Below are 14,071 nucleotides of genomic sequence, written 5' to 3' on the forward strand. Positions count from 1 at the left end.
TTTCATCCTTAACTTTGAAATTCACATAGTAAAAAGTAATAGCATTGACATTGACTTATATTGAGAGAGAAGTTTAGAACTCACTTTCACATGTACAGAATGATGCACATGCATATTCAACCTGAGGACTTAAAGCAAAGGGTAACAGAAGACTTCATATAACAATGATTGCTTTTGAAATATAATAAGCAGGAGAATGTAATGATGGTCTTTTTTATCTTCAGAACATCTTTAATACTGTAGAAATATTTATGTTTCCTTTTTCACCTCACAGATGTTATGAAATACAGGATATCAATGTCAAAATTAGGAAATAAGGTCACTGAGAAAAGGAGTGGATGAGCGAGGAATAAAATCGCATAACACCTCATATCTCTTTCCTTCTTTTCTTCCTTCCTTTATGCCTACTAATACATTTTTTTTTCTTAATCTCCAGGAGAACCACTGGTTTTGCTTCAAGAAAAATGAATCCAGATTGAGAGATGATTTCTCGAATTTACCTCTTTATTATGTTTTAACAAAAAGTAGCATTTTTCTTTGTGTAACAGGAATTAATTGATACAATGATAACAATACTTTTTATATATTTATTTGGAAAATGTCGCTTGGTTGACTTCTATTAAGTGTTGCTTTTAATTCTGACTCATAATCATTCATGAAAGAAGCTGTTATCTAATCCTCATTCTAACAGAGTCATCTCTGACTTTTTCAGTTCACAAGTTAGAGATTAAGTTGTTCTCACCAATCCGGGGGATCTGCCTCGCCAGTGTCCAGAGGAGTGTGAACTACAATACAATGTCTTCTCAAAAGGAGAAGGTTTGTTTTTGTTTTTGTTTTTAGTAAATTAAAGCAATTTTGTTTTAGTAAATTAAGGCAAATTAAAGTGCTATTAATTTTTTCCACTTCAACTACAATTTATACATTTTCTTAAATCACTGGCTGGATATTCTAAGCTAATATGAACATCTTTGCATTAGATTATTATATTAAGGCCAATCCACTTGACATGGCCTCCTTTACCATTCACTCAAGTCAGCGCTCATGAATTGATAACATTTGTAGCATTTGATAGCAAATGTAAAAAAAAGCCAGACTGGTCATAAACTTTATTTTAAATCAAAGTAGATATTTTCATGTCCTTGGACAAAAATAAGCCACACATGCTCTTACAAGAACTTTGTAGAGCTGAGTCAAATTCTTGTAAATTTTTTTCTTTAACCAACTTAGTTTGGATAAGCAAGCACTATGTTTCCAAAGATTTATTTTTTATTTTTATTTATTTATTGTTTGCTTGTTATGATTTTACACAACTATTTATAGAACAGTTTGGAGCCATCAAATCAAAACCGGAGGTGAAGATTCAGATGACTTTAATTTCCCTCTGATTCCCAACTGAAACATGATGTTTTGAGGAAGCAGCCAAGAAAGGCACATGTTCTTTTGAGTAGCTGACTTGGAAACTGATCTTAAGAATAGACTAAGAATTTGGTAAAAGAGAAAAGAAAGTAGGACATGTATAATCCTAAGAGATGAGATTCTCATTTTCCTGCCTTCTCTATGGCCATTTTTGTTCAAGTATCTCTTTGACATGGACAATCCTTGTGAATAATTCATCCATATCACCTGAATCTATAGTCAGGTGTACACATTAATCTGTCATTTTGAAATACTCAAGGAACAAACTGTTTAAGCAGCATAGCATTGTCAGAGGTTGATTCTTTCAACATTTAAATTGTTATTTAGCACATACTTTGTGCTACTTACTCTCAAAAGACTGGGGAGGTGATGGTGTCTTAGTAGTCTATTTAAGCTGCTTATGACAAAACGCCATAGACTTGGTGGCTTATAAACAACAGAAATTTATTTCTCACAGTCTTGAAAGCTGGAAAGTCTAAGATTATGGTGCTGGAGGATTCAGTGTCTGGTGAAGACCCTCTCTGAGTTGTAGACTGCTGACTTCTCTCCGTTCCCTCTCTGTGAAAGGGTGAGCTAGCTCTCTGGAGCCTTTGTAAAAGGGCATTCATTTCATTCATGAAGATTCTACCCTCATGACCTAATCACCTCCCAAAGGCTTCAGTTCCTAACACTATCACATTGGGCAACAGAATTTCAACATATAAATTTTCAACATATACACACATTCAGACTATAGCAAATGGCGAGTAAAAACAGAGAGTGTTCCTCTATTATAGATTTTACAGTGTAGAGGGGATGACAAACATGTAAAATAATAACACAAATAAATGTAAAAATTTAAATAGGACAAGTGAAACAAAGGAGGGGTATATGGTATTACGCATTTCTATAAAAGAGGAATTTGACCTTTTTAGAAAGATCAAGGAACACTTCCCTGAAGAAAAGGTTATTCTGATGAAGAAACTGAAAAAGGAAAAGAGTCCACTAGATAAAGAAGATAGATTCTTGCCACACTGAAGGAAAAGAATATCCTGTGGTGACAGAGAGCAAGATAAAGAAAAGGTACAGAAAGTCCCACATGCCTGGAGAACAAAGATAGAGGAAGAGTGTGATGTGAGATAAGACTAGAGAAGTAGACAGATCAGCACCGTGCAGGGCCTGGTAAGCTGTGAGGACAAGTTTTGTCTTTATCCTAAGAGCAATGGAAAGCTCTGCTTCTTCAGAGATGTGACATGATTAAATGTGCTTTAAAAAAAAAAAAAATCACTCTGGTAAAATCTTCAAGAGTTAATTAAAGAGTATCTAGAGTACTAAAAGGTATACTAGTTTAAAGGTGATTGTAATTGAGCAAGGAATTTATTATGGTAGATTAAATGACTGGTGGTGGTGGAGATGGAGAGAATATGTTAAGGAGGTGATATTTCATGTAACTTGGCAGTAGGTTTAATGAGAAATCTAAAGGAGAGGGACCTGTCAGGACTGTCAGACTGACTCCTGGTCTCCAGGCTTCTGTAACAGCGTGGATGATGAAGCCAGTCACTGAGGTTAGGAACACTAGAAGAGGACCAGGGATGAAGATGATAAGTTCAGTTGGGGACATACTGAGTTTGAGATGTCTTAAAGAGACTCAGGAGGTCTCAATAGGCATTAGATATATGAATCTAGAGTTTAGAGGAGCAGTTTTTTATAGAAATATAAATGTGTAAGTTATCTGGATAAAGATGTTCACTGAGTTTATAGTTGTGAGAGAAACTTACTCAGGGAATGAGAAGAGGAGCAAGGATAGGCTTAGAAGGTAAGCATACCTTCAAAACTTACCATAGATTCTAAGATGGTGAGAACTTGGGCATATCACTCCTTTCTTTCTTTTTTAGTTCTATTCTTTTACTTACATAAAATGAGTATCCTCCTAGGGTTGTTAGATTAATTAAGTCAACATGTGAAGCAGCTTCCATGTGGCTTGCAAATAGAAGTTTAGTAAATTGTAGAATGGGGATGCTGATGAAACCAATTGGTGGTGGTAGTGGTGACTTTATTTCCACTGATTAGATAGTTATACATAAAAGCAACAAGAACTTTGGTTAAAGTGCTAGTCCTGTGAGTTAAAATCTTTCTGAAAACTTTTTAGACAGTTCATCAAATGTTTTTAAACAAAGAAAACAAAATCATTTAACCTTTCACTGGTGACTCGGGATCACCATTTGAACATTATTTCTTTTTAATGAGCTCTCATATTTTCAAAGGTAAAATATTTAAGCCCTATTACTAATTAGAGCCAAGTTTCTATACTGATTGACATATCTTAGCTGCTGGTTATAGTGTTCTGTCATGACCACCCCTAAGACTTTTAACCTGCTTAAAATCAGGTAACCAAGTTTATTAGAATTGTGACTAAAATTAATGTAGATAAAGTACAACTTAATGGCCTCTGGAAGAGTGCATGGATTTTATGAGATTTATTGGGATAGATAAGGAATCATAATTTATTCCTCATTGTTTGCTATCTTTCAGATGGTTGAGATTGCCAGATGGTGTATACGTGAGTAGGCCTGTATGTTAATTCACATACATATGTTGAATAATTTTTCTTAATTACAAATTCTTTTTACATGAAATTATATGTAGATATATATGTTATATATTTAGCTTAATTCACTTCTTTGATAAAATTTTCACATCTATAAGAGAAAACTATCTTCATATATTATCTCTGTTACAAACTCAAGAAGACATGAAACATCTAATAGAAAAACACACACACAGTAGGTCTATACCTACTTTTCTCAACAAAGTAAAATAAAAATACAATCAGAGATGAAAAATGTGGAGTATGGAAGACTATCTTATCTAATATTAAAAGCAATTTTATCATATAATTCCATTTATGAAATGTTAAGGTTATGGGTGGTGGAGGAAAGTAACTATGTGTGTTTTAATAGTGCAGAAAGAGAAGTAAAAAAAAAATTCACCAAAATACCAGTGGTAGTTAACCCAGGGTTGTAGAATTTCAGATTCTCTATTAGTTATAATCCTTTCATACTTATTCACTTTAAGATGGACATGTGTTATTTATATCACCAGCAAAATTGGATGACAAAACAAAATTATAGAAAGAACTGTAAACTTATAAAGTTTTTAGTGAGCAAGAGTTGATATTTAGAAGTTAATAATAAAATACTCTTTATTTTTTATGATTTAAAGAATTTCACTCATTTTATGTATTTACCTTTTATTATGTATTTTTTCAAAGTAAAACACATGCAAGTTTTTAAATGAAATAGTTTGGAAGGAAAATAAAAATCAGCATTCCATTGCTTCATCCTCATGGCAAGAGGCAACTACTGGGGGGCGGAATCAAGATGGCATACTAGGAGGATGCAGAATTCGCGTCTCCTCACAGCTAGGGCACCTACCAGGCACCGGTGGGGGACCACGGACACCTAAGGGGACGGGAGGAAACCCCAGCGACTGGGTAGGATGTGGGGTGTGGGAGGAGTGAAGGAAGAGGAGAAGTGGAGGGGGGGACAGGATTGGCGCCCCTGAGGGGTGGCTGGGGGAGGGGAAGGGATCCCACGCCCAAAGGGGAAATTGGGGAACCATTGGGAATGCAGAGGATCAAAAGGGAGCATGGCCAGGTTTCCCCTGCCCACTTGGGCCCCCAGGAACCTGCTGAGATCCCGGGCCTCATCCTCTGCCCACCAAGGCCCCTCCAGCAGCATGGGCCCTGAGGGAGTGGGAGAGAGATAAGGGGGAGCAACAGTAAAGGCCAGACCTCTGGGACCAGCACTCCTGAGGGGTGGCTGAGGGAGGGGAGGAGTTCCTACACCCAGTGGGATCCACCCACAGTTAGGGGTCCAGCAGTGACGGGGAAGACCCTGGGGGAGATGGGGGGGGGGGAAACGGAGGAAAGGAAGGGAACACGGCCAGCACTTTCCCTGTCCACTTAGACACCAGGTGTCTCTTGGGCTCCCAGGCCTAATCCTCTGCCCTTGGAGTCTCCCTCCTAAAGCTCAGAGACCAAGCCCGGCCCCTACACCCCCACCCAGGGTCCTACCTCTACACTTGGAGACCCCTTCCAACGGGCTGGGCCTAAACTCCACCCACACACCCTCATGCAGGGCCCTACCTCCAAACTCCAGGACTCCACACTCCAGAGGCATTCCTTTCGACCTGCTGCCTCTCCTCTACCCACAGGTCCTAAGCAGAGACCCCACCCCACGCTTGAACCTTGCCCCACCTAGGCCCCGCCCCAAGAGCCTTGTCTGGCTATGTGGGTCCTGCGCCTAGGCCCCACGCTCAAACATCACCCCCCACCCACATAGGTCCTGCCGCACCCTAAACCCCACCCCTGCTTAAGTTCCACCCTTGCCTAAACTCTGCCCCCATAGCCAAGGCTTTCTTTTTTTTTTTCTTTTTTCCTCTTTTAGATTGGGGTTCTGTTTTACCTTGTTGATACACTGTTGTTGATTCTTTTATATTTTTAATTTTCCTAATAAATCTTTTATTTTTCTAATTTTATTTTATTCTTTATACTTCATTATTGTTCTCTCCTTTTGGCTTGTTCCCCCCCACTTTTTTTTTCTTTTTTCTGTTGTGCTTTTATTTTACCTTGTTGGAGTTGTTTCAATTATAGTTTTACTTTTCCTAATATATCTTTATCTTTCTAATTTTATTTTGTTTTTTATTCTTTGATATTGTACTGCTCCTTTTTGCTTTCTTGCTTTCTTTCTTTCTTTATTCTTTTTTATTTTTATTTTTTTACCCCACCACAAAGCTTGCAGTATCTCTGTTCCCAGGCCAGAAGTTGGGCCCAAGCTCCTGTGGTGTGAGCTCCGAGTCCAAACTACTGGACCAACAGAGAACCTCAGACCCCAGGGAATATTAATCAGAGGGAGGCTTCCTGGAGGTCCTCATTTCAGCACCAAGACCTGGCTCTATCCAACTGCTTGCAAACTCCAGTGTTGAACGTCTCAGGCCAAAAAACCAGTAAGACAGGAACATAGCACCACCCATCAAAAAAAAAAAAAAAAAAAAAAAGGACAAAAAAATATGTTACAGACAAAGGAGCAAGGTAAAAACCTACAAGAACAAATAAATGAAGATGAAATAGGCAACCTACCTGAAAAAGAATTCAGAGTAATAATACTAAAGTTGATCCAAATTCTAGGAAACAGAATGGAGAAAATACAAGAAACATTTAACAAGGATCTAGAAGAACTAAAGAGCAAACAAACAGTGATGAACAACATAATTAAGGAAATTAAAAATACTCTAAAAGGAATCAATAGTAGAATAACTGAGGCAGAAGAACAGATAAGTGAGCTGGAAGATAAAATGGTGGAAATAACTGCCAGAAGCAGAAAAAAGAAAAGAGAATGAAAAGAATTGAGGACACTCTCAGAGACCTCTGGGACAACATTAAAGGCACCAACATTCGAATGCTAGGGGTCCCAGAAGAAGAAGAGAAAAAGAAAGGGTCTGAGAAAATATTTGAAGAGATTATAGTTGAAAACTTCCCTAATGTGGGAAAGGAAATAGTCAGTCGAGTCCAGGAAGCATAGAGAGTCCCATACAGGATAAACACAAAGAAAAACACTCTCAAACACATATTGATCAAATTATCAAAAGTTAAATACAAAGAAAAATTATTAAAAGCAGCAAGGGAAAAGCAAGAAGTAACATACAAGGGAATCCCCATAAGGTTAACAGCTGATCTTTCAGCAAAAACTCTGCAAGCCCAAAGGGAGTGGCAGGACATATTTAAAGTGATGAAAGGGGAAAAACCTACAACCAAGATTTCTTTACCCAGCAAGGATCTCATTCAGATTCGATGGAGAAATTACAACTTTTACAGCTAAACAAAAGAGAATTCAGCACCACCAAACCAGCAATTACTAACGGAACTTCTCTGGGCAGGAAACACAAGAGTAGGAAAAGACATACAATAACAAACCCAAAACAATTAAGGAAATGGTAAGAGGAATATATATATATATCAATAATTACCTTAAATGTAAATGGATTAAATGCTCCAACCAAAAGACATAGACTGGCTGAATGGATACAAAAACAAGACCTGTATATATGCTGTCTACAAGAGACCCACATCAGACCTAGGGACACATACAGACTGAAAGTGAGGGGATGGAAAGAGATATTCCATGCAAATGGAAATCCAAAGAAAGCTGGAGTAGCAATTCTCATATCAGACAAAATAGACTTTAAATAAAGACTATTACAAGAGACAAAGAAGGGCACTACAAAATGATCAAGGGACCAATCCAAGAAGAAGATATAAAAATTGTAACTTTTATGCCCCGAACATAGGAGCACCTCGGTACGTAAGGCAAATGCTAACAACCATAAAAGGGGAAATCAACAGTAACACAATAACACTAGGAGACCTTAACACCCCACTTTCATCAATGGACAGATCATCCAAAATGAAAATAAATAAGGAAACACAAGCTTTAAATGACACATTAAACAAGATGGACTTAATTGATATTTGTAGGACATTCCATCCAAAAACAACAGAATACACTTTCTTCTCAAGTGCTCCTGGAACGTTTTCCAGGATAGATCATATCTTGGGTCACAAATCAAACCTTGGAAAAGTTAAGACAATTGAAATCGTATCAAGTATTTATATATATATTTTTTGGCGGTATGCAGGCCTCTCACTGTTGTGGCCTCTCCCATTGCGGAGCACAGGCTCCAGACGTGTAGGCTTAGCGGCCATGGCTCACGGGCCTAGCCGCTCCGCGGCATGTGGGATCTTCCCGGACCAGGGCATGAACCTGCGTCCCCTGTATCAGCAGGTGGACTCTCAACCACTGTGCCACCAGGGAAGCCCTCAAGTATCTTTTGCAACCAGAACGCTATGAGACTAGATATCAATTACAGGAAAAAAACTGTAAAAAAATACAAACACATGGAGGCTAAACAATACACTACTAAATAACCAAGAGATCACTGAAGAAATCAAAGATGAAATTTAAAAATACCTAGAAACAAATGACAATGAAAACACAACAACCCAAAACCTATGGGATGCAGCAAAAGCAGTTCTAAAAGGGAAGTTTATAGCAATACAATCGCACCTCAAGAAACAAGAAAAATCTCAAATAAACAACCTAACCTTTTACCTAAAGCAATTAGAGAAAGAAGAACAAAAAAACCCAAAGTTAGCAGAAGGAAAGAAATCATAAAGATCAGATCAGAAATAAATGAAAAAGAAATGAAGGAAATGATAGCAAAGATCAATAAAACTAAAACCTGGTTCTTTGAGAAGATAAACAAAATTGATAAACCATTAGCCAGACTCATCAAGAAAAAAAGGGAGAAGACTCAAATCAACAGAATTAGAAATGAAAAAGGAGAAGTAACAACTGACACTGCAGAAATACAAAGGATCATGAGTGATTACTACAAGCAACTATATGCCAATTAAATGGACGACCTGTAAGAAATGGACAAATTCTTAGCAAAGTAGAAACTGCCAAGACTGAACCAGGAAGAAATAGAAAATATAAACAGACCAATCACAAGCGGTGAAATTGAAACTGTGATTAAAAATCTTCCAACAAACAAAAGCCAGGACCAGATGGCTCACAGACGAATTCTATCAAACATTTAGAGAAGAGCTAACACCTATCCTTCTCAAACTCTTCCAAAATATAGCAAAGGGAGGAACCCTCCCAAACTCATTCTACGAGGCCACCATCACCCTGATAGCAAAAACAGACAAAAATGTCACAAAAAAAGAAAACCACAGGCAGTATCACTAATGAACATAGATGCAAAAATCCTCAACCGAACACTAGCAAACAGAATCCAACAGCACATTAAAAGGATCATACACTGTGATCAAGTGAGGTTTATCCCAGGAATGCAAGGATTCTTCAATATATGCAAATCAATCAATGTGATACACCGTATTAACAAATTGAAGGATAAAAACCATATGATAATCTCAATAGATGCAGAAAAAGCTTTTGACAAAATTCAACAGCCATTTATGATAAAAACTCTCCAGAGAGTAGGCATAGCTGGAACTTACCTCAACATAATAAAGGCCATATATGACAGACCCACAGCCAACATCATTCTCAATGGTGAAAACCTGAAACCATTTCTTCTAAGATCAGGAACAAGACAAGGTTGCCCACTCTTACCACTATTATTCAACATAGTTTTGGAAGTTTTAGACACTGCAATCATTGAAGCAAAAGAAATAAAAGGAATCCAAATAAGAAAAGAAGTTGAACTGTCACTGTTTGCAGATGACGTGATGCTATACATAGGAAATCCTAAAGATGCTACCAGAAAACTACTAGAGGTAATCAATGAATTTGGTAGAGTAGCAGGATACAAAATTAATGCAGACAAATCTCTTGCATTCCTATACACTAATGATGAAGAATGTGAAAGAGAAATTAAGGAAACACTCCCATTGACCATTGCAGCAAAAAGAATAAAATACCTAGGAATAAACCTACCTAAGGAGACAAAAGACCTGTATGCAGAAAATTATAAGACTCTGATGAAAGAAATTAAAGATTATACAAATAGATGGAGAGATAGACCATGTTCTTGGATTGAAAGAATCAACGTTGTGAAAATGACTACTACCCAAAGCAATCTACAGATTCAATGCAATCCCTATCAAACTACCACTGGCATTTTTTACAGAACTAGAACAAAAAATTTCACAATTTGTATGGAAACACAAAAGACCCCGAATAGCCAAAGCAATCTTGAGAACGAAAAATGGAGCTGGAGGAATCAGGCTCCCTGACTTCAGACTATACTACAAAGCTACAGTAATCAAGACAGTATGGTACTGGCACAAAAACAGAAATATAGATCAATGGAACAGGATAGAAAGCCCAGTGATAAACCCACACACATATGGTCAACTTATCTTTTATAAAGGAGGCAAGAGTGTACAATGGAGAAAGTACCACCTCTTCAATAAGTGGTGCTGGGAAAACTGGACAACTACATGTAAAAGAATGAAATTAGAGCACTTCCTAACACCATACACAAAAATACACTCAAAATGAATTAAAGACCTAAATGTAAGGCCAGACACTATCAAACTCTTAGAGGAAAACATAGGCAGAACACGCTATGACATAAATCACAGCAAGATCCTTTTTGACCCACCTTCTAGAGAAATGGACATAAAAACAAAAATAAACAATTTGGACCTAATGAAACGTAAAGGTTTTGCATAGCAAAGGAAACCATAAGCAAGATGAAAAGACAACCCTCAGAATGGAAGGAAATATTTGCAAATGAAGCAACTGACAAAGAATTAATCTCCATAATATATAAGCAGCTCAGGGAGCTCAATAACAAAAAAAAAACCCAATCCAAAAATGGGCAGAAGACCTAGATAGACATTTCTCCAAACAAGATATACAGATTGCCAGCAAACACATGGAAAGATGCTCAACATCACTAATCATTAGAGAAATGCAAATCATAACTACAATGAGGTATCACCTCACACCAGTCAGAATGGCCATCATCAAAAAATCTACAAAGAGCAAATGCTGGAGAGGGTGTGGAGAAAAGGGAACGCTCCTACACTGTTGGTGGGAATGTAAATTGGTACAGCCACTATGGAGAACAATGTGGAGGTTCCTTAAAAAACTATAAATAAAACTACCATATGACCGAGCAATCCCACTACTGGGCATATACCCTGAGAAAACTATAATTCAAAAAGACACATGCACCCCATTGTTCACTTTAGCACTAATTACGATGGCCAGGACATGGAAGCAACCTAAATGTCCATCAACAGAGGAATGGTTACAGAAGATATGGTACATATATACAATGGAATGTTACTCAGTCGTAAAAAGGAACGAAATTGGGTCATTTGTAGAGACATGGATGGACCTAGAGACTGTCATACAGGGTGAAGTAAGTCATAAAGAGAAAAACATATATTGTATATTAATGCATATATGTGGAATCTAGAAAAATGGTTTATGTGATCTTATTTTCAAAACAGAAATAGAGACACAGAAGTAGAGAACTAACATATGGATACCAAGGGGGAAAGGGGAGGAGGTGGGCTTAATTGGGAGATTGGGATTGACATATATACACTATTGATACTATGTATAAAATAGATAACTAATGGGAACCTACAGTATATCTCAGGGAACTCTACTCAATGCTCTATAATAACCTAAATGGGACAGAAATCCAAAAATGAAGGGCGATATATGTATATGTATAGCTGATTCACTTTGCTGTACAGTAGAAACTAACACAACATTGTAAAGCAACTATACTCCAATAAAAATTAATTAAAGTAAAAAATTTTTTAAATAAATACTATTGTAAATCACATCCGTTCTCTTTTATGCTTTGTCTATAGGCTGATTCAAATACAGAAATCAATGAAAAATGCTGAAGTTGTTATAGCTATGTATTAGTCATCTGTTGCTTCATAACAAATTATCACAAACTTAGTGGCTTAAAATAATACACATTGTTATCTCACAGTTTCTGTGGGTCAGGCGTTTGTGCACAGATTAACTAGGTTCTCTGCTTCATCATCTTACATGGCTGCCATCAAGTTATTGGCCAAGACTGTGGAAGAATCTGCTTCAAACTCACATGGTTGTTGGTAGAATTCTGTTCCTTGCATGTTTTAGCACTGAGAGTCTCAGTTTCTTGCTAGGGTTTGGCCAATGACTACCGTTAGTTGCTCACCGTAGGGGCCTCTCCATAGAGCAACTCACATCATGGCAGTATACATCATCAAAGCCAGGATGGGAGAGAGTACGTTAGCAAGACATACATTGCAGTGTTCTATAATGTAATTATGGAACAGATATCCTGTTACTTTTGCCATTTGTTTATTAGTTAGCAGTAAGTCACAGTTCTTTATTCAAGGGGATAGGTTTACACAAGACCATGAGTACCAGGAGGCAAGAATAATTGTGGAGCCTCTTCAAGTTTTTCCACCACAAGCTATATAATTTTTTTCTTTGCTGCGCCTACTGATTTGATTATGTCCCTTTCTTTTGTAATTTTTTCCAAAGTTTATAATTCTTCTTTTATGTGTACTATCTTTATTCTTCTCCCCAAAATGTGATATCCAATCAACTTTTGTGTTGTTTTGTTTTCCAGAGATCTTCTTGGGGATCTCTACCTCCTGCTTCTATTTGGACTAGGCAATCACTAGGTTTGTTACAACAAACTAGGGCTTGTATTCACTATTTTTCTGTCAGTTCCATCTTTAACTTTTGCTGTAGCACCTCTTCAATCTAGACATGTTCAGCCTATAAGTATTTATTGGGTGGCTACCATGTGGCAGGTACTGTCCTAGGCGCTTGGTATCCAGTAATGAAAAGTAAAAGTAAAGATTCCTGTCCTTGTGGAACTCACATTCTATTAGAGAGAGACAGACAATATACAAAGTAAATGAGAAGACTATATAGTTTGTCTCATGTCGATATGTATTTAGAAGGAAAATAAAGAAGTGGAAGAAGGATAAGGTTTACCTATGCATGGGAAAGTGTTAGAAAGGTAACCAGTTAAATTTTAAACAGGGTGGGCAGGGAAGATCTCTCTGAGAAGAGGATATTTGAGCATAGACCTGAAGGAGGTGAGGGAATGAGCTACGGGTATCTAGGAAAGCTCTCTAAGTAAAGTGAATCATGATACAAAGTGTCCTTACATTGAAGTAATGGTGCTGTATACCACGTCACACTGCCATCGCAATCAAAATGATGGGATCAGGGATCATTGCCTGAACCAAAGTATCCAATAAATGTCTTTGCAGGAAAACTCTGCAGAATGGAAATGTTCTATGCTAGGATGTGACTGACTCACCCAATCAGATCTTCTAAGGGAGAGTCTGACCATGGCACACACAAAGAAGGATTGAAGAGAGTACGGTGTTGGAGAGGGAACCATCAGAGGCTAAGAGGCAACAGCACTAATGATAAAGCAGGAGCGGAGCAGTGGAGAAGCAAAAAGTTGAAAAATAAGCAGAACAGGAGGAAAGCAGAGACAATAGAAATCTGAAACTAGAAAATGCTTAACTCCCGAGTTGATGATAGTAGAGTAGCTAGGGTAGCGTGAACAGTGTCCATGTCTCCCCAACTTCTGACAGATTTGTTTCCTCTATTTCTTCTGTTTTTTCCCGTAAAACTCTGTTTTCTGAGGTAACTGAAGCTGTCTATGTCTTGCAACGAAAAGAACCACTAACAACAAAGCAATTCTTTCTGCTTTCCTTAATTAGCTGAATTCTTTAATTATTTAATTCAACTTAAAATAAAAACAAAAAATTCAAGACAGGTTTGGTGTATGTACATTTTCAGCAGCACGAAAAGCTGCTAACTTGTAAGCATCCACTTGCTTTTTCTCTCTTGGGGATGTCTAAGAGGTGTCTTCCCCTCACCCCACCAAAGGTGTCCCTATATCAAAGTGAACTTTAGTGTTTTTCAGACTGATTTTTCAGGTTCTTGTCTATTCCTGTGCCTATGCTTGTGATTGAGATTGTAGATGTATGGTCCCTGTATATTTCTACTAGACTATTAGCAAACATGTTTCCCACCCTCTTTCACATCATTACTGCCTTGAATCTGAATCCATTAGAGCAACTGTGGGAGATGAGTGT

General features: G+C 37.5%; 1 long non-coding RNA gene across 3 annotated transcripts in view; it reads left to right on the forward strand.

Moving 5' to 3' along the window:
* Positions 1-602: 602 nt before the first annotated feature.
* Positions 603-14,071, forward strand: part of LOC102976142 (uncharacterized) — a 38,246-nt gene continuing 24,777 nt past the window's right edge. For 2 of the 3 annotated variants that reach the window (XR_008617714.1, XR_008617713.1), the window contains exons 1-3: positions 2,440-2,478; positions 3,928-3,955; positions 12,577-12,631. This is a non-coding gene — a long non-coding RNA (uncharacterized lncRNA). Of the gene's footprint in view, positions 817-1,873; positions 1,985-2,439; positions 2,479-3,927; positions 3,956-12,576; positions 12,632-14,071 lie in introns of those variants that run through there. The other variant, XR_003679182.1, reaches the window with a different exon arrangement.

Source organism: Physeter macrocephalus, chromosome 1 (assembly GCF_002837175.3).
Source record: "Physeter macrocephalus isolate SW-GA chromosome 1, ASM283717v5, whole genome shotgun sequence".
Lineage (NCBI taxonomy): Eukaryota > Metazoa > Chordata > Mammalia > Artiodactyla > Physeteridae > Physeter > Physeter macrocephalus.